Genomic DNA, 12,068 nt, shown 5'->3' with positions numbered 1-12,068 from the left:
CCGCCCTTCATCAGCTCACTCCGCTTCCTCAACCTCGCCAACATCAACTCAAACACAATTACTATGTGAGATCTCTTCACCACGGAACCCACCACCAGTATCATGAGTTCCATTCACTGAGGAGCACCCAAAGACCCATGCCCCCACCAGATGTTCAACAAGGTGAACAACACCATCAGCAAGGAACTCACCCCAATCCTTATCTCCTCAGTCTCCTCTGCCTCCTTCCCAGAGACATGGAAACATGCAGAGGTCAAACCATTCCTCAAAAAGCCCTCTGCAAACCCAGAAGAACTCAAGAATTACCCGCCCATCTACCTGTACCCATTCCCTGCAAACATTTTGGAAAAGGCCATCAACCTCCAACTCTCCACCCACCTAAAAAGCAACAACCTCCTGGACCCTTACCAATCTGGGTTCCGTTCAAATCACAGCACAGAGACCACCCTAGTCGCAGCCACTGATGACATCAGGGCCCTATTAGACTGTAGAGAATCAACAGCACGGATAATCCTAGACCTCTCCGCAGCCTTTGACACAATGTCACATCCCACCTTCCTACAATGACTCCACCAGATGGGGGTCCAAGGGAACGTCCTGAAATGGATCACATCCTTCCCCACTGGAAGAACCCAGAGCGCCCACCTCCCACCTTCACATCGGGCCCTAAAACATAATCTGCGGTGTACCTCAGGGATCCTGACTCAGCCCCACCATGTTCAGCACACGATATGAACATCATATCCTATGCAGACAATACTCTGCCCATCCTGTCCCTGTCAGCGAACCCCACTAACACCAAAGCCAAATTTCACAGATGCATGACCAAGAGGGACTTGCTGTCCAGCTCCAACACCAGTAAGGAACTTTTATGCATCATCAAGGAGCCTAGCCAAGTGGATGCAGACCAACCGCTTCAAACTTAACATCGACAAAACTGAAATACTCATCTTCCAAAACAACACATCCCTGTGGGACTGCTTCTGCTTGCCAAAAGACCTGGGCCCTGCCCCCACCCACTGATCACATGCAAAACCTCAGCATCATACTCAACAGCAAGCTCACTATGAGGAAACAGGTAAACGCTGTGTCCTCAGACTGCTCCCTCACTCTCTGCATTCTTTGGAAAATCTTCAAATGGAACCTGATCAACACCAGATGTACAGTCGCCAAAGCCCTCATCACCAGCCGCCTAGACTACGGCAACACCCTATACGCGGGAATCCCCTCACAACTGCTCAACCGATTTCAGACCATTCAAAACACAGCAGCAAGGCTCATCCTCGATCTCCCAAGGAGGGCCCACATCACCACTCGCCTCAAATCTCTCCAACCTGTCCAAAAAAGGTGGTAGTTCAAGCTGCTAACCCACATCTACAAAGCCCTGCAAAACAATTGATTGACCTACCTCAACCACAGGGTAAACATCAACCTCCCCTGCAGGCAATTGCAACCGCCTCCCTCACCCTCACCACCCAAATCCACGGAAGCAGAAACGGAGGACACGCTTTCTCCTATGTGGCCGAAAGACCTCCACCTTTGGACCTCAACCACCCTGCAGAAACTCAAAAACGGCTTAAAAACCTGGCTGTTCGAATGACCGTCCCCAGCAGCAGCCGCCCTTCCATCCACAGCACCTCGATACCCTCACTGATGATAAGCTGTGTATTATAAATCTGTTTGATTAATTGAGAAATATAGTTTGGGGATTGGTGTGCAATGAGAAGAAGAGAAGTCCACTATGGAGATGATGCGTAAGGGATTTAGTCCAGGTCACGGGGACGGTGTGGTACATAGAAAGGATGAGGTCTATGTGCTGTCTTATCATTTAAATGAGATGAGAGTAATCTTGTGAGTATTGGTACTAGGCATAAACATAAGATGCTTAAATTAATCTGACCCACTGGTAATTACTCTGGGTGTATTGCATGAAATTGTAAGGTGAGGTGGAAACTTGGAAGAACCAACTACAAATGGCTTAATTCTATAATATATCCTCCACAATAGGAAACTTCTTACAGAATCCAACAGGCTGCACTGCCACACCTTGGTTTGAATCAAATGAATCAATTTCTTCTATGTTACTTCATCCATTATTTTACCGTTCATTTTTCGTTTTACTCTTTTTAATCGTGTTTTCTGTTCAATTCATTTTACTCAATCTTTAAACGTGGGTATCTCACAAAGGCTCAGGAATCAAAAGTGGGTTTCACAAACCGTAGATTTATTAAAATAACCCAATGCATTTCGGGAAATCAATTCCCTTCGTCAGGGGCATCTACAATATACAAGAAATAAAATTGTTTAGCTGACATCATCATCCTCATAACATCCTTCATTTTAAACTAACTACACTGCTTTATCAATTACAGCCACAGTTTCAAACCATTTATAAAAAGCGTTAATCGTATTTTGAGAATTGTGATATGTTCATTTCATTGGTTTACCCTTTCATTTTCATTTTGTTAAACACCCAATTCACCCCCAGTGCGCTACACCATATGCGCATATAACCAAATATACGTCCCTCAACGCTTACCCTGGTTTGTGAATCACTCCATTTAGTATAAAACAAATCATTCCTTCCTTCCCTTCCAGCGTGTGCAAACGCTTCTGATACGATTTAAACCATGTTACTGTGAAAGCGTTCTCTTATGTATTCCAACCCATAATCAACGTCACTCGATAATTAATTACACGTGTGCGCATCAAAACCTTTCACGGGCGTTTAACCACGGATACTACAACTCCCACAATACTGTTTTTCTGGTCTTTTAGTTAGGGTAATGCTTACATAATTATGCTTGTGTTCACTTTGTTTTCGATTGATCCATTAAACTTTTAAATAACACCATTTCTTACAAACATTACTCCGTAGTCAAAATGAAGTGTTAAACTTATGCTAAATAGTCCGATATGGAAGAGAATTCCACTTCTGTCCTTTTGCCGTCCACAACATTCCGGTAATCCTGTTTAATTTCCTTTAAGTTCCTAATGTCTGCTTGTACTCTCAGTGTAATCATGGGTGCAATCTCGTTGAGACGAATTGAATCATGCTGATGAGGTTCAGAGAAAAGAGATGCACTCCTCTTCATCCTTATTTTTTAATCTTTCTTTGACATTATATATAAAAGGTGTCTTCAGAATTGGAAGCTCTTTGAGAAAACTCCCTAGTTGGAGTGAGAAATATTTTTAATGAGTTGGTGTGTTACTGCTGTGTCAGGCTTGTAGCAACGTGGCACAGCAACCCCCTATGTATCGAGGTCAGTTTGAGGACCCATCGCTAACGTCAATGCACGGTCGTCTTGCAGCTATGCCCAATTTAGTTCGCAGATTCAGGGCACGCTACAGTAGACCTACATTTCTACAACCTAAAAGTGCATATTTGAAATAGTGCATGCTTATAAAGATAAAACTTAATTATTATTGTATTTTAAGGTATTTCTTTAACGGTTTAAAAATGTATGTAGCATTAATATTTATTTAACATAATTACATTACTGTTAATTAATTCTATACATCACTTGTAATATTTATTTTATTTTTCTTTAAGTTAGTAATGCTGTAACATTTATTATATTTATCTATATTTAAAATAAATATATAAAAACAGTGAATATTATTATTTAGCTTTAAACATATGTTGGGTATTTTTTTAAAAAGTTGAATCTACTTTTGAACTTTTCCCTATACTTTACCATGCAGAGATGTCCGCCCTGATAGCGGAGGTTTCTTCTAAGCGTGCAGAATGTTAAATACAGTTGTAAACTAACTTCACAGAAGTATTTCAAGTTTTTACTGACTCCACTTCCTATTTCAAGGGATGGGGACATGTACGTCTACTCTTTTGGGTAACTTTTCACTCGCAAATGGTGAATAGACCAAAGTAGTAAAGTTACTCAAAAGTGTAAAAGTAAACTTACATGTGTAGATTTACTCATGTGCAAGTTTATCTCTGTGAATAAGCCCCAGTGTCTTCAATTACACAATGTACACATCTACGATATGCATCAGGTTGGTAGTATGGATCTTTTTAACTTGCAGACAGGCTGCAAAAGCTGTTCTCTAGCCACACGCCAAAAATGAAAGGAGTCTCGACGAGGAGCATCACATGGAGTGTGTAACCCAGCAACTCAATCAGCATAAATGCAATGCTACTATTACCAGTGCAAGCCTAGGGTACCCCAGTTAACATTATGATCAATACTGTCAGTACATATACAGATGACCGAGTCACCACTAGTTGTATAGATGAGTGTCTCAGTACCCCAGTACCACCACTGCAAACCTTTGTAACAGAGTTAACAACAGTGGATGTGATCATTGGATATAAAGGATGTCACTTCTACAAAAGGATGTGTTCACAGGACTTACAAACATTCCCATTGGGCAAAAAGGTAGGTTACTTGCGTTCTTTTATGCGCATAACACAGTAACAAAGAGCCTTGGTACAAACGCCTGTTAGGTCCTGCTGTTCGTGTTCTAAAATGCTGACAAACTTTGCTCCTGGTCTTCCCATCAGACCTGTGGTCTTTGGTCCTGACTTAAACTACTCTAGGTGGTAGATATGACCTGTCTCGAAGTCTTGAATCACCATGGTATTCCCTTTACTGGCAGCAGTAGTTACACAAAACCCATCCCATCCATAGATTTTCTAAGTTTTCATGCAACGTAGCGCAACAACAAAAGTTGTTTCACTGCATTGTGTGAAAAAGAGGGAGCTGAACAACACCATTTCATTTAAAATGTGGCTCTATTTCTCTCTCTCTCTCGCTTTCTCTCTCTCTCTCTCTCTGTTGGCTCACTTTAACCTACTGTGAGGTATGTGGTGTATTATACGGCGTGCTTGTGCGACCTTACCATTTAATACACCCCCTAAAACTGTCTTGCTCAGGGTTAAGCTAAAGGTTTTACAAACAGGCCTGACTGGATAGTCAGCCCTGTTTGTAAAACCTTTAGCTCAACCCTGGTTAGCTGAGGCTTCGAGAAGCAAGGCTTAAGCAAAGGAACTAGTGTAAAGTGTTTAGAAGCCCCAAAAAAAGAAATAAGAAAGTCACTCAACACGAAAGAAATCCAACATCATAAGTAAAACGTAAATCTCAGCTATTTAGTCCAAAGCACAAACAAGCATTGGTAACTGTAAAGTTTAGAAACGTTTGTAAATTTTTAAAGAGTTGTGTTTGGTTACTCTGGCCCAAGTCGGGAGATCAAATCCACACGGAGGAGAAAATAAGGAGTAGTTGAGCAGTTGCCTGGACACCAAAGCAGTCACAAGTCCAGTTCCGCACTTTACGTCAAGACTGCCGTAGACTTCAATAAAGTGGTCCTGATGCTGGGGATGCAGGACGCTGAAAGATGCTATGGGTGGTCTGTGGTCGATGGGGGTGTCCTTGTGTTTATTTTTCGGTCCACGGATAAGGTGGGGCGACTTTGGCCACAGGGGTCGATATCCCTTGGAGTCCTCTTTGAGCCAATAGAACAGCAACTGCGGCTGGGGTACCAATCTCCTTACACAGCGGGTCTACCAATGTCCTTTGGTGAAGGCTGGTGTCTGTCTTTGGTGACCAAGTTGGATTAAGATGATGGTCCGGCAGACTCTGGTGCAACTTTTGGCCATTGAGGATTGGTCTCTTGGGTGGCCCAGCGGTGGTCAGCAGTGATTTGAAGAATATGGCTACTGACTTGCGGGAGTGGACTTCTTTAGCTTTGATATCCCTGGTGCTGGTTCTATGAGATCAGCCGACCGATTCTTGGAGTCACTTCTTTGGTCTGGGCCTCAGGAGTGAATTTTCCATGAGCCAGGAACCACAGGAACAATCCTCTCTTTGCTAGCCCAAGTTGCGAGAGGTACAGTCCAGCAGATAGTGCAGCCCCTCTTACCAGGTCCACCAGCCAGCAGGGCTGCCCTTCTTCGGTTATTTCTCCAGTTCCATCGTGATCTGAGGCTCAGGGTGCCAGGCGTGCCATATTTATGCCGAGAAAGTGCTGTGGAGGGATGATGTGGTCACTTGCCAATAGGCTACCAAAATCCCTTCCACCCTGTGACAACTTCCGGCTATGTGTGACATTTAGCAATTCCCTGATGCATTTCCTTTTTCTATGTGTCCTACAGAATGCAGCACACTAGGGGGCATATTATCAAGCAACGGCGTTAAAATTATCGCCGCTTTAGCAGCAGAAAACTGCCGCTAAAGCGGCGATAATGGGCTTGATAATATGCCCGGGAGAATTCCCATAGAAGCCCATGTTCTGGTGTCAACATGGGCTTCTATTGGAATTCTGTGCGGCATATTATCAAGCCCATTATCGCCGCTTTAGCTGCAGTTTTCTGCCGCCAAAGCGGCGATAATTTTAACGCCGTGCTTGATAATATGCCCCTTAGAAAGAGAAAAAACAATAAGAAATAAAGATATTTCTCCTCGTTACAATGCATTCCCAGGTCTACCAGTAATGATAAATCTTGGAATCTGCCAAAATCCTTGGGATTTGCGTGGAAACACCCATGCTCCACCCATGTAACGCCTCCCTGGGACAGAGTAATGCAAGGCAGTGTTTTGCACTGTGTTGAGTTACTCTAGATTTATCAAGGCACTCAGGGTCATGCACGGTAGCCCTGCATGGCTTCATAGATCTAACTTTAGAGTTGTGTTGCTCTTGCGCCCTTTGCATGGCACAAGGCTAAAGCAACCTTTTGATAAATATGCCCCATTATCTTAAAACCACACTTTGAACCTGTTTGCATCATTTTTGTGCAGGAAACTTGGTGCAAAGTGTGAGTAAATCTGCCCCATCTTTTTTAAAAGATGGCAGCCGAGGGGACATTTCCTAATTGCGATATTTAGGGTGTTAAAATTAAGTTATATCCTATCAGGCCATATTGAGCAATGGTATACTCTGACATTTCGTAAGTGGTGCTTGAAGCTACTGTGGTGGGCCCTCCTGAGAAAAAGAAGGCTCTGAGGAGAGATCTAGTGCACCCGAGTTTTCCTCCTACCCACTGCCCCCACAGCGCATCACCGCAGTCATGTGGTTTGCACTCCATCACATCAGTGTTTCCGATGGATGACAATTTATTTATTCTGATGTGTGAGAAGTTAAACCGATTCAAGAACCCTCTTGGTTCGATGTTTGAAGCCGGAGATGTTACACTGTTGTCGGTCAGGTCTGCTGTCCAGAGATCACTGCATGAGGTCTTCTTTATACACATTTACCAAATAGTCAATGAAACAGTAATATAAAAGGGCACAGCTGACCCAGCAGCGGCTCATGCAGGTAAGAGTGGTGGGGCAGTGGGGCCGGGTTGGGGGGATTCGACAGATGACCATGAGGGAATAGTTAATTTTTCCTCGTCCGTCAAAATCCCCCCTCCACCTGGCCCTACCGCCCCACCGCTCTCTGCATGGGCCAAGGCTGCAGCTGACCCAGTTGGGAACCTCAGATGTGTGCTGATGTGGAGTGAAATCACCAAGACCTGTGCCACTCGAGGACTAACAGCTGGAATGAAAAGGCTTTGCCACATAAGGACCAAGAAGGAATGAGTCGTATATAAGAGCTGTGCCTATGGAAGCCACTTAGAACTGGTGGAGAGTTGTCTGCAGAGTTAGAGATGTATCAGGCCTGCGTCTCAGAAAGGGCAGTAGGGCTACAGGAGTGCTCAGCATGTCAGCCCCATGCCTTTAATTCCATCAAGGCTCCTGCAGTCACTCATAGGCAGGGCCACTGGAATTCTGAGGTCAAATTGTGTGGCGGGTTGGGTAAAATTATGCAACCTGAAAAGGTGCATTATGTTGTGTATTTTGTGATAGTATTGCTTCATTATTGTGTCATTTTTAAACTTGTTGACACTGGGCATTAGTTGCACCTCATTAGTACCAGTTTCACACCCAAATATAGCAATAGGCTACAGGAATGTAACCAGCCAACCTTTGCAAACGGCCTTTCACTGCATTTTTCTAACATTAGAAACGTTTAGGCTAGAAATTAATTTTTTTAAACTAAAATCCGCAATTTATGTAGCAGATAATGAATTATGTTGCAAATGCAGCAAATCTACAATTTTGCGAAAGTCGCCGCAGCTGCACAATTGCATAATTCCTGGGGCCCTGCTCATAGGCCAGTGTCTTCCATGGTAAGCTATCTGTCAGTTGTTCAGTCAGTACTGCTTTTAATATCAAAACTAAGGCCTGCCTTATGAGAGGCCAAGGTAAGGGGCCGCTGTTTCTCCACCACTGGAGTTATTGATGCCAGGGAACTGCATCGGCAAGGTAGATCTACCACAGTATGAGATGAGCCCTGAAGGTCCACTAAAAAATGAAGAGTTATCAGAAGTATTGGTAAATCTTTTTTTTTTTTCTTTCTGTTTTTTATTTATCCAACCAGTAGTCACATTCGTTTGAAACCAATACATTTCTTTACATATTAGCCTTACAAAGCACAAGAGAGTACAAGCTACATCAAATAATGTTCATTTGTCACTGTGCAACTCCATTATTTCGGTAGATGGCAACCTGATTCGCTGAAGTCTTTCTCCCCAACCTAGTTCGCTACATTGGACCATATATATGTGCCTGCTGCTTTGTTCTTTACCCGCCACATTTGTATGTACCTAGTGTGTTCGTATAGGTCAGTCTGTGGTATCGGGTTCTGCAGTCGTCTGTAAGTATTGGACAAGTGGTTCCCAGAAATCTCTGGGCCTCGAGGCTTGTGGAATGTCCTCTGCATAGGTCTCTAACGTTGTTTTGCAGTATGTCATATCCGTGATCCAGTCTTTGAGTCTTGGGGGTCTCTTGCTCCCCCACCATATAGCTATTCTCCTCTTAGCAAGTAATAATGAAACCGCTAAAAATTTCCTACGTCTAGCATATTTAAGCGTCCTGACTCCTAGTATACACACCAGTGGTGTGTTGGGAATCTGCTCCGATAGCATTGCAGTGAGTGTATTAGTGATGTCTCGCCAATATATCTGTAGATGAGGGCATGACCAGGACATATGTAAGAAGTCAGCGCCCGGGGCATTACATCTCTGGCAGTTATCTGTCTCACTAAGTCCAAGAAGTTTTGGTAATTCTAAGTCCGATTCTCTGGTGATTTTCTAATTTTTACTCAGACTTTCACTTGAAAATTACAGGGCAGATTTACTATTTTTTCACGTAGCGCACTGCAACAGCCGCAAATGCTGCGCTGCGCTATGTGAAAAGGAGAGAGGAGGAGAGCGCCCTATTTACTAAAATAAGGGGCTCTCCTACCCTCTCACTAGTGCCGGCACTGAAATCAGCTGCCGTGCGCCACTGAGACACCTTTGTGCCATGGTTTAAGGGTGTCTCCGTGAGTCTAGCATAGGTTTTGTTCTGGAAGGAACCCTTCCAGTACAAAATACTATGCACAGACTCACTTCAACCTTTTTCCCACTTTGTATGTGTACTGTAAAGTGCAGCCCACATGCAAAGACGGAAAAGGAAGACGAAATGGAAGCATTTCTCCTTCCTTGCGCCTACTTGAAAAGGACGCAGTTTCTCATGCTAAACCCAATCTATTTTATTTAGTAAAATGGGTTTAGAGTGAGAAACCTTGGGTGGTTGCATGAGGACGCCCATACACCATCCTTGGTACGCACCCATGGAGCAAAGTAATGCAAATGTGTAATTGTACATGGTGTTCCTTTATACATAGTAAGAGTTCCTTAGCACATGCTAACTTTTTTCCTTGCAGAGAAAATGTGGCTCTCCCGTGGGGAGACTCTTTCTCCTACACCACCAGTACTGTGGGTGCTCTCTCCCAGTTCTCTCCCTGCAGGGCGGTTTCCTCATGCCCCCGACAATAGCACATCTCAGCTGGTTTCTTGGGTGGCAATGGACTCGCATAGTTCCTGGATGTTCAACAACTGTGCATGTCATCCCCACCCGCGAATGCCCATGAGAGAAGATCTACTTCCAGCAATATTACACCATACGTTTTTAATATTATGTTTGATTAGAACAATTTGCAAAAGTAAACTTGGATTTGCACATGCAAATAATGTAATTTGTGCACCTAAGGTGAACCAGGCCCATCCTATTTACGCAAACATGTAAAAGTGATTCCGCTTGCAGTATGCCCTGTACCGGAATGCCTAATCCTTCATGCATTCAAGCATTCATTCGTTGTGTACTGAGATCTATATCACCATTCCTATGCATGCCATACAAAAATATTGAGGCCTATTCACAAAGGCGCACTGGAATGCGTAAAGCAGTACTCCTTTAGCACTCTTTTACATACTCTTACATTCCTTTGTGCATTAACCCTAAAACATCTGAAATGGGGATAAAATGGTAATATTCAGGGTATACTCATATACACTTAGTACAAATAGACGGGAGTGCACCATCTTTGCAATTTCACTAATATGGAGGAGAATATTGCAGCCTGAATCACAAATGTGTCAGAGTAAATAAAAGCGTACAACAGGAGTGCTGCTTAACATTCTTCAAAATGCCTTTGTAAAAGTGTCCCGCTATTTGTACCTGGCTTGGACTGTTCCCATGAGGCACACAGTCAAGAGTGATTTGCATGTGGCTGGGTCTGACAGGGGTGGCGAAGTGAGCTAAAGAACGATGATGGATTCAACCCAGATCTGTGACTGAGGGGAGTGTCTGACAAGCTTCCGCGTTCCGTCCATCATCTGTGTTTGCTTTGTTTGCCCTAAGTTGGCAGAGTATGCCCAGATGTGGGTCCCTTGCTAACTCTGCCAGTGGATTCAACCTGGTTGGCTGATGAAGGGTGTTACCCCAAAACTGTTCTCAGGATGCTTGTTTCTGGTCCAAGGAAGACCTGGATTGGCTGTTCAGGCTAGACTGTTACCATGAGGAACAGGGTCAAGACTGATTTGCATATAGCTCGGTCTGACCTGGGGTGGTGAAGTGAGCTAAAGAACGATGATGGATTCAACCCAGATCTGCAACTCAACTCAGATCTGCGACTGGGGGCGAGTGTCTGAAAATTGTCAGTGTTCCGTCCATCATCTCTCTCTGTTTGCTATTTGTATTTGCTTTTTTTTAGTTCTGTGTTCACATCTGTCTTTTGTGCTTTTTGTTCCTAGCTGGTAACAACTTTTGCTGTGTGCCCATTTCTTGCATGACACATTCAAACAACCCAAAAGATATAGGCAACTGAAAAATTGCTTTTTAATAGAAATCAGGTCCTAACTATGAGTACCTACTGGTGACGGGCAGCAGGTCGTATACACATATATATATATATCTCTCACTATAACAAAAATACTTCTGAGAGAATTATGCATGAGCATCTCTTCCCACATGGCCATGCGATTACAGCACCCCAATAAACTTGCATTGCTAAGGATCATTGTCTCCTGTGCATTTGTATGACATTTTCTAAAACTAGGTTGCCCTCTTTTTTGTACAAGCTCAAAAGCCAATGTCCTAAGTGATGTCGGCTCAAAAGCCTTGACTGGCAGATTGTGAAGCTGCCACACTATATGGGACATCTCCACCGAAAGGAATATGTCAGCATTTCGAAGCAGACAGATACATTTTTCCTGGACTCTTGCTGTGCAAAAAACTTAAGCAGATCCTCGGCAAACAATTGAAAAAAAAATAGATAATTGATCATTCCAATGAGCATTTGGAAGAAATATCTGAATTTATAAAGATTGAATAGAGGAATGGATCTTTTAAAACTCTTGGTTAGTAATGTTCCGTAAACCTGCAAAAAACACACGCAGGCAGATCGACATATATTGATGGGCACACAAATCCGACAAGCATTCACTCACACACAGGTCACTATTAATTTGAGCACAGACACCTACCAACATGTATGAATAAATCTATGTGTTCTCAAGACCGGCACAACCAATTTTATGTATGCTAGATCAATCATTCTGTTGGCCTCTGAATTTAAACAAAGACTTTTCCATCAGTTTCCGAAATCACTAAGAAACGTGTTTCTGCTAATGTGAACTATTAATGTATGTACCCATATCCTTTCAAATGCATATATGTATAAATTCATCAAAGCTTAGTTTGCATTTGAGTGTTAGAGAAAAATGCCATAAAAAAAAAAGTCTG

General features: G+C 43.2%; 1 protein-coding gene across 1 annotated transcript in view; it reads left to right on the top strand.

Moving 5' to 3' along the window:
- The window catches only part of LRRC15 (leucine rich repeat containing 15), a 43,311-nt gene that overhangs the window by 23,942 nt on the left and 7,301 nt on the right, over positions 1-12,068 (top strand). The window lies entirely within an intron of this gene.

Source organism: Triturus cristatus, chromosome 11 (assembly GCF_964204655.1).
Source record: "Triturus cristatus chromosome 11, aTriCri1.1, whole genome shotgun sequence".
NCBI lineage: Eukaryota > Metazoa > Chordata > Amphibia > Caudata > Salamandridae > Triturus > Triturus cristatus.
The sequence above is the reverse complement of the archived record's forward strand: the minus strand, read 5'-3'. Positions and strand labels throughout refer to the sequence as shown.